Here is a 12,526-nt window from a genome sequence, read left to right on the forward strand (position 1 = left end):
CCAGAACAGTTCCCAGCCAGGTCTCTGCAGATCTCTGAGTTTGCGATGTCCCGTCTAGAGGGTGACACTGTTGGCCAGAGCCCTCGGAGAACGAGATACCTGGTCCCCACTGGCCCTGATGGCTACACTGGCAGAATTTCTGGGGTCGGATTGTGTCTTGACTGTGTCCAGATCTAAGTCACCTCCTTTGCCCCATTTCCTAGACACGATGATCCAGGAAGACAAATGGCAACTGTATGAGTCTTCCCCAGAGAAAACAGAACCAATAAGATAGCTATATATAGAGAAAGAGATTTTAAAGAATTGGCTCATGCAGTTGTGGGGGCTGACAAATTCTAAATCTGTAAGACAAGACGGAAAGCTGGAAATTCAGGTCAGAGGTGACATGGCAGTCCTAAGTCCAAAATCCACAGGGCAGGCCAGGCAGGCGGGAAACTAGGCAAGATTTCTATGTTGCAGTTGCAGTATATATATATATATATATATACATATATATATATATATTTTTTTAAATAAAGTCTGCCCCTGACGTGGGGCTCGAACTCACGACCCAAGATCAAGAGTCGCATGCTCTACCAACAGAGACAGCTGCCAGGTGGGTGCCCCTCTATGTTGTAGTCTTGGGGCGGAATTCCTTCTTCTTGGAGAAAGTCTTTGCTTTTCTAAAAGGCCTTCAATTGATTGGATGAGGCCCACCCACATCATGGAGGGTAATCTGCTTTAATAAAAGTCTACTGCTTTAAATGTGAATCATATCTAAAAAATACCTATACAGCGACATCAGACTGGTGTCACCATAACCTCGCCACGGTGACACATAAAATTCATCATCACTACAAACTTCAGCTCCTAGGAGACCCGCACGGGACAGGAAAACAGGGTGCTGGGGCTGGAGTTCTGGGCCAGCCCTTCCTAAATGTGGAAGCGAGGTGGGCCTACCCCTATCTGTCAGCTGGAAGGGAAAAGAGGAGGCTGCTGTGGTTTTTCTGTTGGAGAAATAGTAATAAACTGAGAGTAATAATAACGCTTGCCCCAGGCCCTGTGCTGAGTACAGGATGGACTTTAACTTCTACAGCTCCACAACATCCTTGAGCGAGGTGTTAGCACCACTCCCGTTCTCCAGATAAGCAAACTGACGCTTGGAAGGTTTTGCATTCCAGAGCCTCTGCTAAGATGACTCCGGATAAGTCCTTTGGTCCTTCTGGATCTTAGTTTTTCTTAGCCATTGACTAGAAAGTACAAAAGGCCTGACACACTGTAGGTGCTGGCTCAAGATGAGAAAAACCTCTCCGACAGCTACAAGCTGTCCACGACGTGGAGTTCCAGCCCCACGTCTGCGTGCCTCTGTCATTTTGCATACGCTTTTCCATCTGCCTGGAGTGCCCTTCCCCCTCGTTCACTGCACTCTTTCATTCTTCAAACTGAGCTCGGCAAAACCGAATGCCATCGGTACCACGGTGTCCCCCTCACCCCCCTCTGCCACCCCCAGGCCGACAATACCAAGAAGGTGACAAGGGTCCCTGGAAGTCTCATGCTGCCAGTGCGAGTGTGGACTGCTGCAACCACTTTGGAGGAATATTCAGCAGGTCTACAGAAGCTACATCACAGGGGATGCCCCGGCAATGCCTGGCAGAAACATCATGCACGTAAGTTCACCAAAGGCCCCTCGCAATGACTCTCGCGGCAACACTATTTCTAGGAGCCCCAGACTGGATATGCCCCGAACGCCCACCATCAGGAGGAAGGCCAAGGAAACGGGAACGCCCACACCGTGGATTATACTGCGGGTCTCCTGGACATGCCGAGCACACAGAGCCAGACATAAAGGAGTACACGGTCCTGTCTGATTTCCTTTATAGGGAGTGAAACAGGCAATACAGGTCTATGCTGCTGGGAATGGAAGAGTGGTGGGACGGGTAGGGGGCGGGGTGCTTGTGACCGGAAGGGGGCACTGGGCCGGGGAGAGGGGGGCTCCGGAGACCGTCGTGTTTCCATGCCTGGGTCTCAGGCGCCGCTGACAGATGCTTTGGTTTGTGGACTGTCCCTGAGTCGTACCGTGGGACGTCTGCTCCATTTCTGGACATTTTATACTTCAGGGAAATGTTGTAAAACCAAAAACTCGGGGACTCCTCTACAAAGCCCCTCCTGAGCCCCTGTCCTTGGCGGGAGGCAGTGACATTGTCACCGTACTGTCACCACTGGCTTAGGAAATGTCACCGTCCTTTGCTGAAAGTGAGGAAAGGGGAAGGGGACTACAGGTTCTCAGAACACCGGGGTTGGCGAATTCTGGGATCTCAGAATCATGATCTGTGTCTGAATCTCCCAGCTGAAAGGCTTTAGAGCGTGTCTGGTCTCACCTTCCAGGCACACCCCAACCCCAGCCACAGCCCCAGCTCTCTGGGGACGGGGGTCCAGCCCTGAGCTGTTCACACCCCTAGGCCCTCCCTGCAAGCCCGGGGCTGCACCAGCTCCCGCCAGGTGGCACGCAGCCCCCAGAGAGTGGGTCCGGGCTCTCGCCAAGGCGGGGGGGGGTGGCATCTCGACACCAATCACTTCTCTACCTTGGCTAAGGCTCCGCACTCCCGACAGGCAGCCGGGCCATTATGGGTATAAATATAACCACAGACGCACAGCGAGGGAGCTGCAGCAGGGGTCTGACACCCCCGCCCCCAGGCCCCCAGCTTCCACCAGACTACACCCAGAGAGGGAGGCTGTTCTCTGCAGCGCCCCTGCCACCGCCGCCGCCAATCACCAAAGCTCTGGTCCCTGGGGAAGGGGGCCTCCCCGCTTCAGCTCAACCTTGGTCCAAAGGCCTTGGCCCGTGTCTCCCCAGCCTATCACCAGGCTGCCAGGTGGCCCCCGCCGCCAGGTGGCCCCCATCCTCCCCACTCACCCCTCTGGGAGTCCAGGCACTGGGTTAAGTCCTGCTTCTGCCACCTCCTCCTTCCTTGGCCTCAGCTCCTTGGTCTGCAGAGGAGCAGGGGCCTGCCTGCCCTGCCGCCTCCCAGGAAGCGAGACAGGGGATGGGTGTGGAGGTACTCTGGGATGCAGAAAGTACTTCAGGGAACTTGGGAGTGGGCCTGGTAACGAGCTCGGAGGCTGGACCAAGCTAATAATGGAGGAGGGAGGGCATGGTGATGGTGGCCACCGGCCAGAGCCATTCCAACCTGGCTTCATTCGAAGGGGGCAGTTTCAGGCACGGGAGCAGCCCTGGGCCCTCCTTCCCTGTGGTGCCCATGCTCACCTGGGGACTACCATGGGGAGACTAGAGACAGGGGCTCCCCAAAAGTGTGTTAACTCTTGTAAGTTCCTTGCCCTCTCCGTGCCTCAGTTTCCCTGCCTGTGAAGGGCTTGGGCTCCTTCCAGCCTTGAGGAGTCTACACATACCCCTCAGTCTTCCCTGGGCTGCTCTGGGCCTCAGCCCCAAGCTCCCACCCAGAATCTCTGGGCTGACGGACCCTGAAAGTCACCTGGGCTCAGCCAGTACCGAGTCCCCTCATGGGTTCCTGCATGGGTGGCTAGGCACCGCTGCTCACAGCCCTCCACATGTGGGGCTCTCCCCACTCTGCGTTGACGGCTTCCTCCTGTTCTGTAGTTTTCATGCTGCCCAGCCCACACCCTACCTCGCTGAAGGGCCACCCTCAGCTCGACAGCGGGGACGGGTCTCTCTGAGCCAGAGAGCAGGTGCTATATCAGGCCCACGCCTCAGCGAGTCCTTCTGGTCAGGGACATCACCACCTGCTCTTGGGCTCTGGGTCCCAGCTCCCGGAAGTCCTCCCTGAGGAGAAGGAGAGAGTAGCACGGGCTCAGTGTGCCTGGTCCTGTCCTGAGCTTACAGCATTCCACTGAGGCCTCCCTGCGGTCCCAGGACAGGTGCCCTCTTACTAGCACCCCATTTTACAGATCGGAGAACTGATGCACAGAGAGGTTACGTAAACCGCCTATTAGAGGTTGAATTATGTTCCCCTAAAAGCTAAGTTGAAATCCTAACCCCCCAGGACCTCAGAATATGATCTTTTCTGGAAAGACAGTGGCTACAGATGTAATTAGCTAAGATGAGGTCAGACGGGAGTAGGAGGGGCTCTTGATCCACTATGACTGGGGTCAGGGCCCCGAGGGAAGGAGACAGAGAGTGGAGGGAGTGATGTTGCCACAGCTCCCAGGAGCCGGAAGAGGCAAGGAAACACCCTCCCCTAGAGCCTTTAGAGGAGCAAGACCCTGCCAACACCTTGAATTTGGACTTCTGGCCTCCAAAACAGAATATATTTCTGTTGTTGTGAGCCGCCCGGTTTCGGGTCCTGTGTTACTGCAGCCCTAGAAAACTAATACACTACCCAAGGTCATCCGGCTAGTCCATGGCAAACCAGAGTGTGACACCAGGCAGCTGGGCTCCCTGCGTCCACGGTGCAAGGCACACCCTTCTCCGAGGAGCCACAGGGGTGATTTGGAGAGATGGCTGCGGGCCCCAAAGGAGGGAGGGGTCAGATGGTGTCATCTGCTGGGAGCTGAGCATGCTCTCTCCTGCATCATGAGGAGGGGACAGCCAGGTCACAGCGGGCAAGGCAGACGCCCCCAGCAAGATACAAGGACCACCAAGGCAGAAAGAGGGCTCTTGGAATACACTAAGCATGTTCCTACCTTAGGGCCTTTGCATGTGCTGTCTCCTCTGTCTGCGGCCCACCTCCCTCTTTCATTCCTTCAAAAATATCCACTGAGCACCTGCTGGGCACCAGGCACAGCTGGGACACAGCCATGAACCAGAGACCACTGCCATGGATCAGCATGCCCGCTCCAATGTCACAGCCTCCTCCTTGAGATGCCTCCCTGATGCCTCCCACAGCGCCCCCCCCCACCCCACCCCCTTCACTTCATCTTCCTTTATTCTCTTTGAGGCATTTTCTGCTATCTGAAGTCTTCCTGCCTCCTTGCCATTTGCAGGACCCTCTCTGTCCCCCCATTCCACTCTGAGCTCCATGGCGGTGCCCTAGCTTCAGCACCGTCCCTGGCCCAGAGGAGCTGCTCAATAAACCCTTGCTGAGTGACAACCAGGTGGCGCACAATGAACGGAAGGTGGGGCCCAAAGCCACGGTGGAAGAAGAATCACGGCCCTCTCTGGTTTACAAGCCCTTTCAAAGCTGCCTGAAGAACCCCATGAAGAAAGCAGTGGGGAGAGCTCCTGGTAAGGAGCCCCATTTCCTAGACAAAGAAACTGAGGTCAGAGGGGTTAAGAGCCGTGGCCCAGGTCACGCGGGGAGTGGGTGACCCTCCCCAGCGCACCTCAGCCCCCTGGGGAGGCAGCGCACGGCATCAGCAGCCACCTCCGCCTCCTCCAGCCCCCAGTCCTTCGGTGCCAGGCAAATCCCACCCTCTCCGGACGCAACGTGGGCGGCCCCAGCCATTCATCTTATATTTACCGGGCACCTCTCTAAGGGCAGGGAAAGGGCCCTGAACAAGATGGGCACGGTCCTGGCCCGTCCATGGGGCTGCCCCTCTTTGGGAAGAGGGGCAGATAATAAGCTGATACACAAATGAATAAATCAGGTGAGCGCAGAAGGTGGCTAACGCCCTGAGAAAAATTAAGCAAGGTGATATCCAGTGAGTGAGCAATTAGCAGCTAATTAGCCTCATCTCAGACCCTGGAGGAAGAAGGTGAGGACAGAGCTAGTGGGGAAACTCTCCAGAACACCAAACAGCACCGAACAGCACAGTCCACTTGACTCCCACCCCGGAAGCAGGGGCTGAGTGGCTCAAAGAGGGGAGAGGGCACTGGGCTGAGAACGAGGAGGCGCCTCAGACCCCCACCCTGTTCTTAGGCAGTACAGGACCTCAGGAAGCCGTGACTCCCCCCTTAGGACCCCAGAGTCTCCCTCTGGACAGTGGGTGTGGGACATGGCCATCCTCTTCTCCAGCTGCTGCCTGCCAAGATCCTAGGGTGACCCAGCCTCCGGGCTCCCAAGGAGCCCATCCTGTGTCCTACAGGGGGGCTGGGCAGGACAGGAGGGGATATCCTGCCCCCTTTCTGAGGCCAATTCTCCAAAGGAGAGGGAGCTGGATTCCTAAAATGATTGCCCCTGATCCAGCAGCCCCTGTAAGGGTTGGGGGTTGGGGGTTGGGGGGGAGAAAAAGGGGGGAGTTCCATCGGGCAGCTGGGACCCTGGGCTGAGGGCTTCTCAGTAGGAGACCTTGCCTGGGGACAATGCTCCCTGCTTTGACAGGAGTGAAGGAATTCTTAGAGAATGTTCTTCTGTTTTTCCGTCACTCCTTAGAGCCCTGTGAGGCCCGCCCAAGGTGCAGGGAATGGGAAGACAATCGGATCTACCATCCCTCATGGTGTCCTCCTCACCGGGGTGGAACGTTCCCACTCAGGACACTGCACTTTGAACAGTCTAGAAGGCTTCTGAGGCTCTTCTCTCCAAGGAGGATGCAGGAGAGGGAGCAGCAGGCTGGCCTGAGAAAACCCCAGAAGGAATCCTAAATGCCCTCATCGGGCTGGTGGGTATTCCCAGGAACAACGATACTGACAGTTAACAGTGACCGAGTGCTTGTCACCAGACCAGTCCCAGTGCTGGCACGTGAGCCCTTTGTTGCCTAATTTAATCCTCACAACTCCCTTGAAATAAATACACAATTACCCTAAAAGATTACAAAGGTATACCGAGTATTGTTCTTACTACTTTACACGTATAGAAACTGAGGCTCTATCCCTGGCCCTCCTCTGTCCCTGAGTTTTTAAATTTTCATGGCCCCTGGGAGGGGGGGTACCTTGAAACACCACACATGCCATTCATGAAGCGCGCCCCACTTTGCAGAACCCCTGTGCCCGGCTGCAGCCTCCCAGCAGCCCTATAAACTGTAATGTGTCATAGTTTGCTTCATTTTACAGATGGAAAAACCCCCGAGCCCAGTGAGTGAGAAGGCACACAAACAGGAAGTAGTAGCAGAGGGCAAGGAGAATCCAAGTGTCAACGTTCTCAGTCCCTGGTTCTTTCCATGGCCAGACCTGCGGGGGGGGGGGGGGGGGCAAGGGGGACCCCTCCCACCGCCGCCAGCGAGGCTGCCTGCCTGGGGCAATACCAGAGCACACTGGGCCCTACGTCAGAGGGATTGCAATAAAACCACTCCTTTATGTTTGCACCCAGCCTCCAGGCGCACAGGTCCTTGACCATCAGCCCATTTTACAGATAAGCACGGGGAGGCTGGGGGCGGGGGAAGAGTGGCCCCGCAGCTCACTGCTGGGTGAACATTCAGACCCAGGTCTCCCAAAGCTGCCCAACAAGACTGGCCACAGCCAGGCTGCAGCTGCTGAAGGTTACAAAGGGGTTCCTCCCCCCAGTTACTGAAGCTGTGGGTACCCCAAGGAACAGAAAAAGCACTCCACCCATGGGTGACAGCCCACACCCCTAAGGCAAGCAAAAACTAAGGGCAGACAAAACAAAGGGCCGCTCATAATTCTCCCAGATCCTTCGCCGGTGTCACTCTCCCCAAATACAGAACAGGGCTGGGAGAATCACAGGCAGCAGGATGAGCCCTCAACTGGCTACCAGAGCCCCGGGGTCCAGTTCCCACTTGTGATCTTGGGCAAATCACAGCCCCCTTCCAAGGAGCCCCTCTCCAAGGAGCTTGTCCAAGAAGGGGGGGGCAGAGGGCGGGGCTGAGGGATGGGATGGGATGCGAAGAGCGGAGTAAGACACCTCTAGTCTCAGAAAAGCAGGGCTGCAGGGAAACGGAAAGGAATCAGGAGCTTCGCTCTTTCTCTCTCCCCATGTCCCCCCACCCCACCCCCTTAACCACAAAGGTGCCAGACAGCTTTTGCGAAAAAACTAGTTTGCAAACACACTTCGACTTCTGGGAAGCTGCCCAGCTCCACTCCCTCCCTTCATTCCCTCTTCCTGGGCTGGGAGCTGGCTCTCCGGCAGGGCGCTGGGGCGGGGGGACTGGGGGTTGACAGCAGGGTGCGGGGGGCCAGGGGCCATCCCGACCCCAAGTCTTCGGCAGCTGCGATGGTGTCGAGGACTCTACCTTCCCGACGCCCCCAGGCTCCCGGGGATAGGTAGGAGAGTCCCTAAACAGCTGGGCTCGAACCCCGAGGGGCGCCACCGTCCCGCACCCTCCCCACTTTGCCCCGGGACGCAGCCGGAGCGCCCCCGCGTGGCCGGGTCGCAGCTGAGTCACCCAAGCGCCCGAGCGTGGGTGCGCGCGGGTGGCGGGGGCTCGGGGCGCTACGGCCCGCGAGGCGGAACCCAGCTTCCTTCCAGCCCGCCACCGGCGCCAGAAGCCGAGCCCCAAGGCCGAACTTAGCGCTCGCGGCAGGGCGCCCCGCCCGCCCCTGGGCCGCCCGGGCCCCACTCACCGCGGGTCCCGCGGGCGCCGCCGCCCTCACGGCGCGGCCGCCGCTGCCGCTGCCCGCGCTCCGGGCCGCCGGGGCATCCCGGGGCGCTCCCCTGCTCGGCGGGGCCCGCAGGCGCGGGACGGACTCACGGCGCTGTCCGCGCGGCCCTGGCCAGCTCGCGTGCGCTCGCAGCCGCTCGGGGTCCCGCGCTCCTCCGGGGCGGGCGGCGGCGGCGGCGGCTCGGGCTCCTCCCTCCGGCCGAGAAGGGGCGGGGGTGGGGAGGGAGGTGGGGAGGCGAGGCGGGCGCTTCCTGGAGGGGCGAGCGCTCCCCACGGGCGGACCGGGGGCGCTGTCCCGCCCGCCGCCCGCGGCTCCGAGTCCGTGGCCGGCGCGCCCTAGCGCTCCGGGCTCTCGGCGCCGCGGGGGCCGAACACCCGGGGTCGGAACCCGAGGGTCCGAACGCTCGAGGCCGGAATCCGAGGGTCCGAACGTTCGAGGCTGGGACTCCGCGTATCTGAGCGCCGCTGGTTCGCACCCTCCCTGGCCGGCCTCGCCGGAGCCGCGGGCACCTCCGAGTTCCGAGCACCGTGCGCTCACGGCCGCGGATGCGGGAACCGAGGGGTGGGCTCAGCCCGGGGCCTGCGTGGGCCCCAGCGCGCCGCCTGCGGCCTCGACCCCCAGGGCCCTGCTCTGCGCCCTCGGGGGGTTCACCGCAGGGCTAGGTTCTGGGCCGCATTGAGCAGCACTAGGACCGCAGTGCCTCTCTCCCGCCCCCCCCCCCCCCGCCCCTTCCGTAGTAAAAGAGCTCGGCATTTTCTTGTCGCCAGACACTGAGAAGATGACACATATTTCTCTGGCAGAGACGGTAGGATAAAGACAGTTTCAACAGTGCCTGGGGCTAATTAGCGGAAGCATAATTAAGGGGGCCTTGAGGCCCTGGCACCGAGCCCCCCCTTTCTGAGAAGGCCTTCTTTTACCCTAGAAGAAGCTTCAATTCTTAAGAAATGCATCTGTCACCGGGCGCTCCTGCTGCAGACCACTCCCCACCCCCAATTCATGGCCTCGGCCGACTGAGCCTCATTTAACCAGATTGTGGGAGATCTGGCGGCCCGTCCAAAGCCCTTGGCCCTGCGGCTCAAGGACCGGGCGCTTGGGTTGTGGGTTTTCCATTCCAGGTAGGAGAGGGTTAACTAGGAGACTCACAGGGCAGCCTGTGAACCTCCCTCCAGTCTGAGTCACAGGCATTTGGCAGCCTTAGAGGGGCGGCCACTAAGAAACCCCAGGGCTCTGAGCTTTGTTCTCTGCCTGCCTGTCTCCCATCCATCCTTCCTTTCTCCAAGCTCTCCTCACCTTTCCTCCACCGAAGTCTTCAAACCCTCAGCCCAGCTGCGGGGCAAACCAATCTACAGGCATACTTAGACCCAGCTCCAGCCTCACCTCCCCCAGCAAGCTTTCCTGATTGATCTGGCCCCCAGCATCCCTTTCCTCTCCTTGCTTCAGAGCCACAGGAGGGGCAGGTCCTGGGATGAACAATGGTGAACCCTAGCACAATCCCTCCCCTCAAGTTCCTCTCCTCTCTGGAGCAAGCCCATGTCCCAGGTAATTGTATTCTTTTGTGAAAAGTGCAAAAGGTGGAGGTGGGGTGGCACAGAAGACCTAACTCAGCCATGGAAGTCAGACTTACCCTGGAAGCCCTGAAGGATGAGGTAGTTGGGCCTGCCCAGGGTGAAGAAGATCCTGGATCCTTGACCAAAGGGACAGAATATAATAAAGGTCAGAGATCAGAGCAATTCCGCTCCTAAGTAGCTGCCCAAGGGAAATGAAAGCCTATGTCCAAACAAAAACTCCTACACAAATGTTTGTTCATTGCAGCAGGGTTCAGAATAGCCAAAAAGTGGGGACAACTCAAATGCCCATTAAGCGATGAATGGATAAACAAAATGTGGTCTATCCATACCATGGAATATTATTCAGTCATGGAAAGGTGTGGCATGCATACGATCTGGACAAACTTTGAAACCATGATGCTAAGTGAAAGGAGCCAGTCACAAAAGACCACATGTTGTCTGATTCCATTTCTATGAAATGTCCACAGTAGACAAGTCCACAGACACAGAAGGCAGCTTAGTGGCTCTCTTGGCCTGGGAAGAGAGATTGGGGAGTGATTGCTATTAATGTGGGGTTTTGAGCACCTGGGGGGCTCAGTCTGTTAAGCGTCTGCCTTCGGCTCAGGTCATGATCCCGGGGTCCTGGGATGGAGCCCCACATCGGGCTCCCTGCTCAGTGGGGAGTCTGCTTCTCCCTCTGCCCTCCCCCCTGCTCATGTGCTCTCTCTTTCTCACAAAAATAAATAAAATCTTTGAAAAAAATATGGGGTTTCTTGAGAGATGATTAAAAATGTCCTGAAAGTAGATGATAGTGGTGGTTGCAGACTGTAGGTACACTCAGCCCATTGACTTGTATACTTTAAAGGGGTGAATATTATATCTTAAGAAAGCTGTCTAAAACGAAGTCAGGGATCAGGAGAGGCCAGAGGTCAATTGATGAAGGCCAAGTGTCCATCATGTGTTGATTCTACACTCTGTCCTCGATCCACACACAATGCAAGGCTGTTACAGCAAAATGTTGAAGGGAGTCTTTCCTCGCCCTGGTAGAGGTCTCTCTGCAAAACCAGAAGGCCTCGATTTCCTGAAATAGGTCTATATTGTGTGTGTGTGTGTGTGTGTGTGTGTGTGTGTGTGTGTGTATAAAGCACCTGCTGTCTGGGTGTTTATGTCCACAGTTCAGGCTGTCTGGACAGACAGATGAGAATAACCAGGGTTGCCTATACACTTCAGTGTGCTTGTGAATTGAAGACACTCCAAAAGAATGTGGTGTACCAGGCCCTGGCTGGCCTCAGGCATGCGTGAGGGGGTTGAGGATGGAGAGTGTCCTGGTTATTGATGCTGCATCCCACAAATCACCCCAAATCTTATTATCTATCTCTCAAGGCTCTGGGGCGGGGGCGATCACCTGAGCTCAGCTGGGGTGGTTCCTGTTTAGGATTTCTCAAACAGTTGCAGTCAAACCCTGACAGAGGCTGGAGTTCTCTAGAAGGCCTACGTCTGGCCGTTGATGCTGACTGTCAGCTGGGACCTCAGCTGGAGTTGTCCACTAAACACCTATCCATGACCATTCAGGTGGCCTGGGCTTCCTCAGAATATGGCAGCTGGTTCCCAAGAGTGAGCAGCATCCCAAGAGAACCAGGTGGAAGTCTTGTTATCTTTTATAGAACCTTAGCCTTGGAAGTCATAATCCGTCACTTCTGCTGTAGTTACCAGCTCGCTCATGGGCCCGCCCCTCGGTGAGAGGACTGTCACTGTCATGGGAGATATGGTGGTGGCCATCTTCAGAGAATACCGTCTGCCACAGGGAGTTGATATGGAGATATATCCATGATGGAGACATCCCCTCAAGAATCTCCAGATTTGAGGCATGGAGTCGTGGCTCTGGGTTTGAATCCCAGTCACTCTAGTTACTGCCTGGGTGAGATCACTCAATCCTCTGGGCCTCAGTCTCCTCCTCAGTAAAATGGAAGGATAGATTTAGTATCTGCTTCTTGGGATGCTTGTGGGAATTCAGCGAGACCCTTATGTGGTTGGAATAGTACCAAGCATGCCTAGACACCGGGACTATCTTTAAGTTCCAGAGCTGTGGTCGCTGTAATGCAGGGATGCCCCCTTCTAGGGTCAGGATGCCCAGGCACCCCCTGCCCTTCCAGTCAGCCCCAGACACCTCCATCTGCCCCAACCTTGCGCTGAAATATTCGCGGAGGGGGGTGGGGACCCCGGTTGGCCTTTGTTCTCTAGTGAAAGCACCTTTTCTGTTGCCTCCTCCTCAGGGCAAAGGTCACTTTCTGGGCAGCCAGGGCAGGGCTGGAATTTGTGTGGGATGAGCCACAAGGTACAGTTTCCCAGGGCCAGGGCCAGGGAGGACTCCAGTTCTAGAGGCTGGAAGTCACTTGGGCTGGGGGCGGGGTGCTTCACTGGCTGGGGAGGCTGCCGGGCCGGGAGGCAGACCAGTTGTCCCCAGAACTTCCTGAGCCCAGCCCAGGGAGGATCTTTACCAAAGCAGCTGTGCAAGGTCTTTTCCTGGAAGCTCAGGGATGTGTCCAGAGGGTGTGTCCAACTCTGGCTGGGGTGGGGCCACTGCCCTCTG

General features: G+C 57.1%; 1 protein-coding gene across 2 annotated transcripts in view; it reads right to left on the reverse strand.

Annotated features, from left to right (window-relative positions):
* The window catches only part of CPNE2 (copine 2), a 47,670-nt gene extending 39,121 nt beyond the window's left edge, over positions 1–8,549 (reverse strand). The window contains exon 1 of one of the 2 annotated variants that reach the window (XM_027619123.2): positions 8,351–8,549. The gene's annotated coding sequence lies outside the window, so the exon portion shown is untranslated. The remainder of the gene's footprint in view (positions 1–8,350) is intronic. The other variant, XM_027619119.2, reaches the window with a different exon arrangement.
* Between the last annotated feature and the right edge of the window lie 3,977 nt (positions 8,550–12,526).

Source organism: Zalophus californianus, chromosome 17 (genome assembly GCF_009762305.2).
Source record: "Zalophus californianus isolate mZalCal1 chromosome 17, mZalCal1.pri.v2, whole genome shotgun sequence".
Lineage (NCBI taxonomy): Eukaryota > Metazoa > Chordata > Mammalia > Carnivora > Otariidae > Zalophus > Zalophus californianus.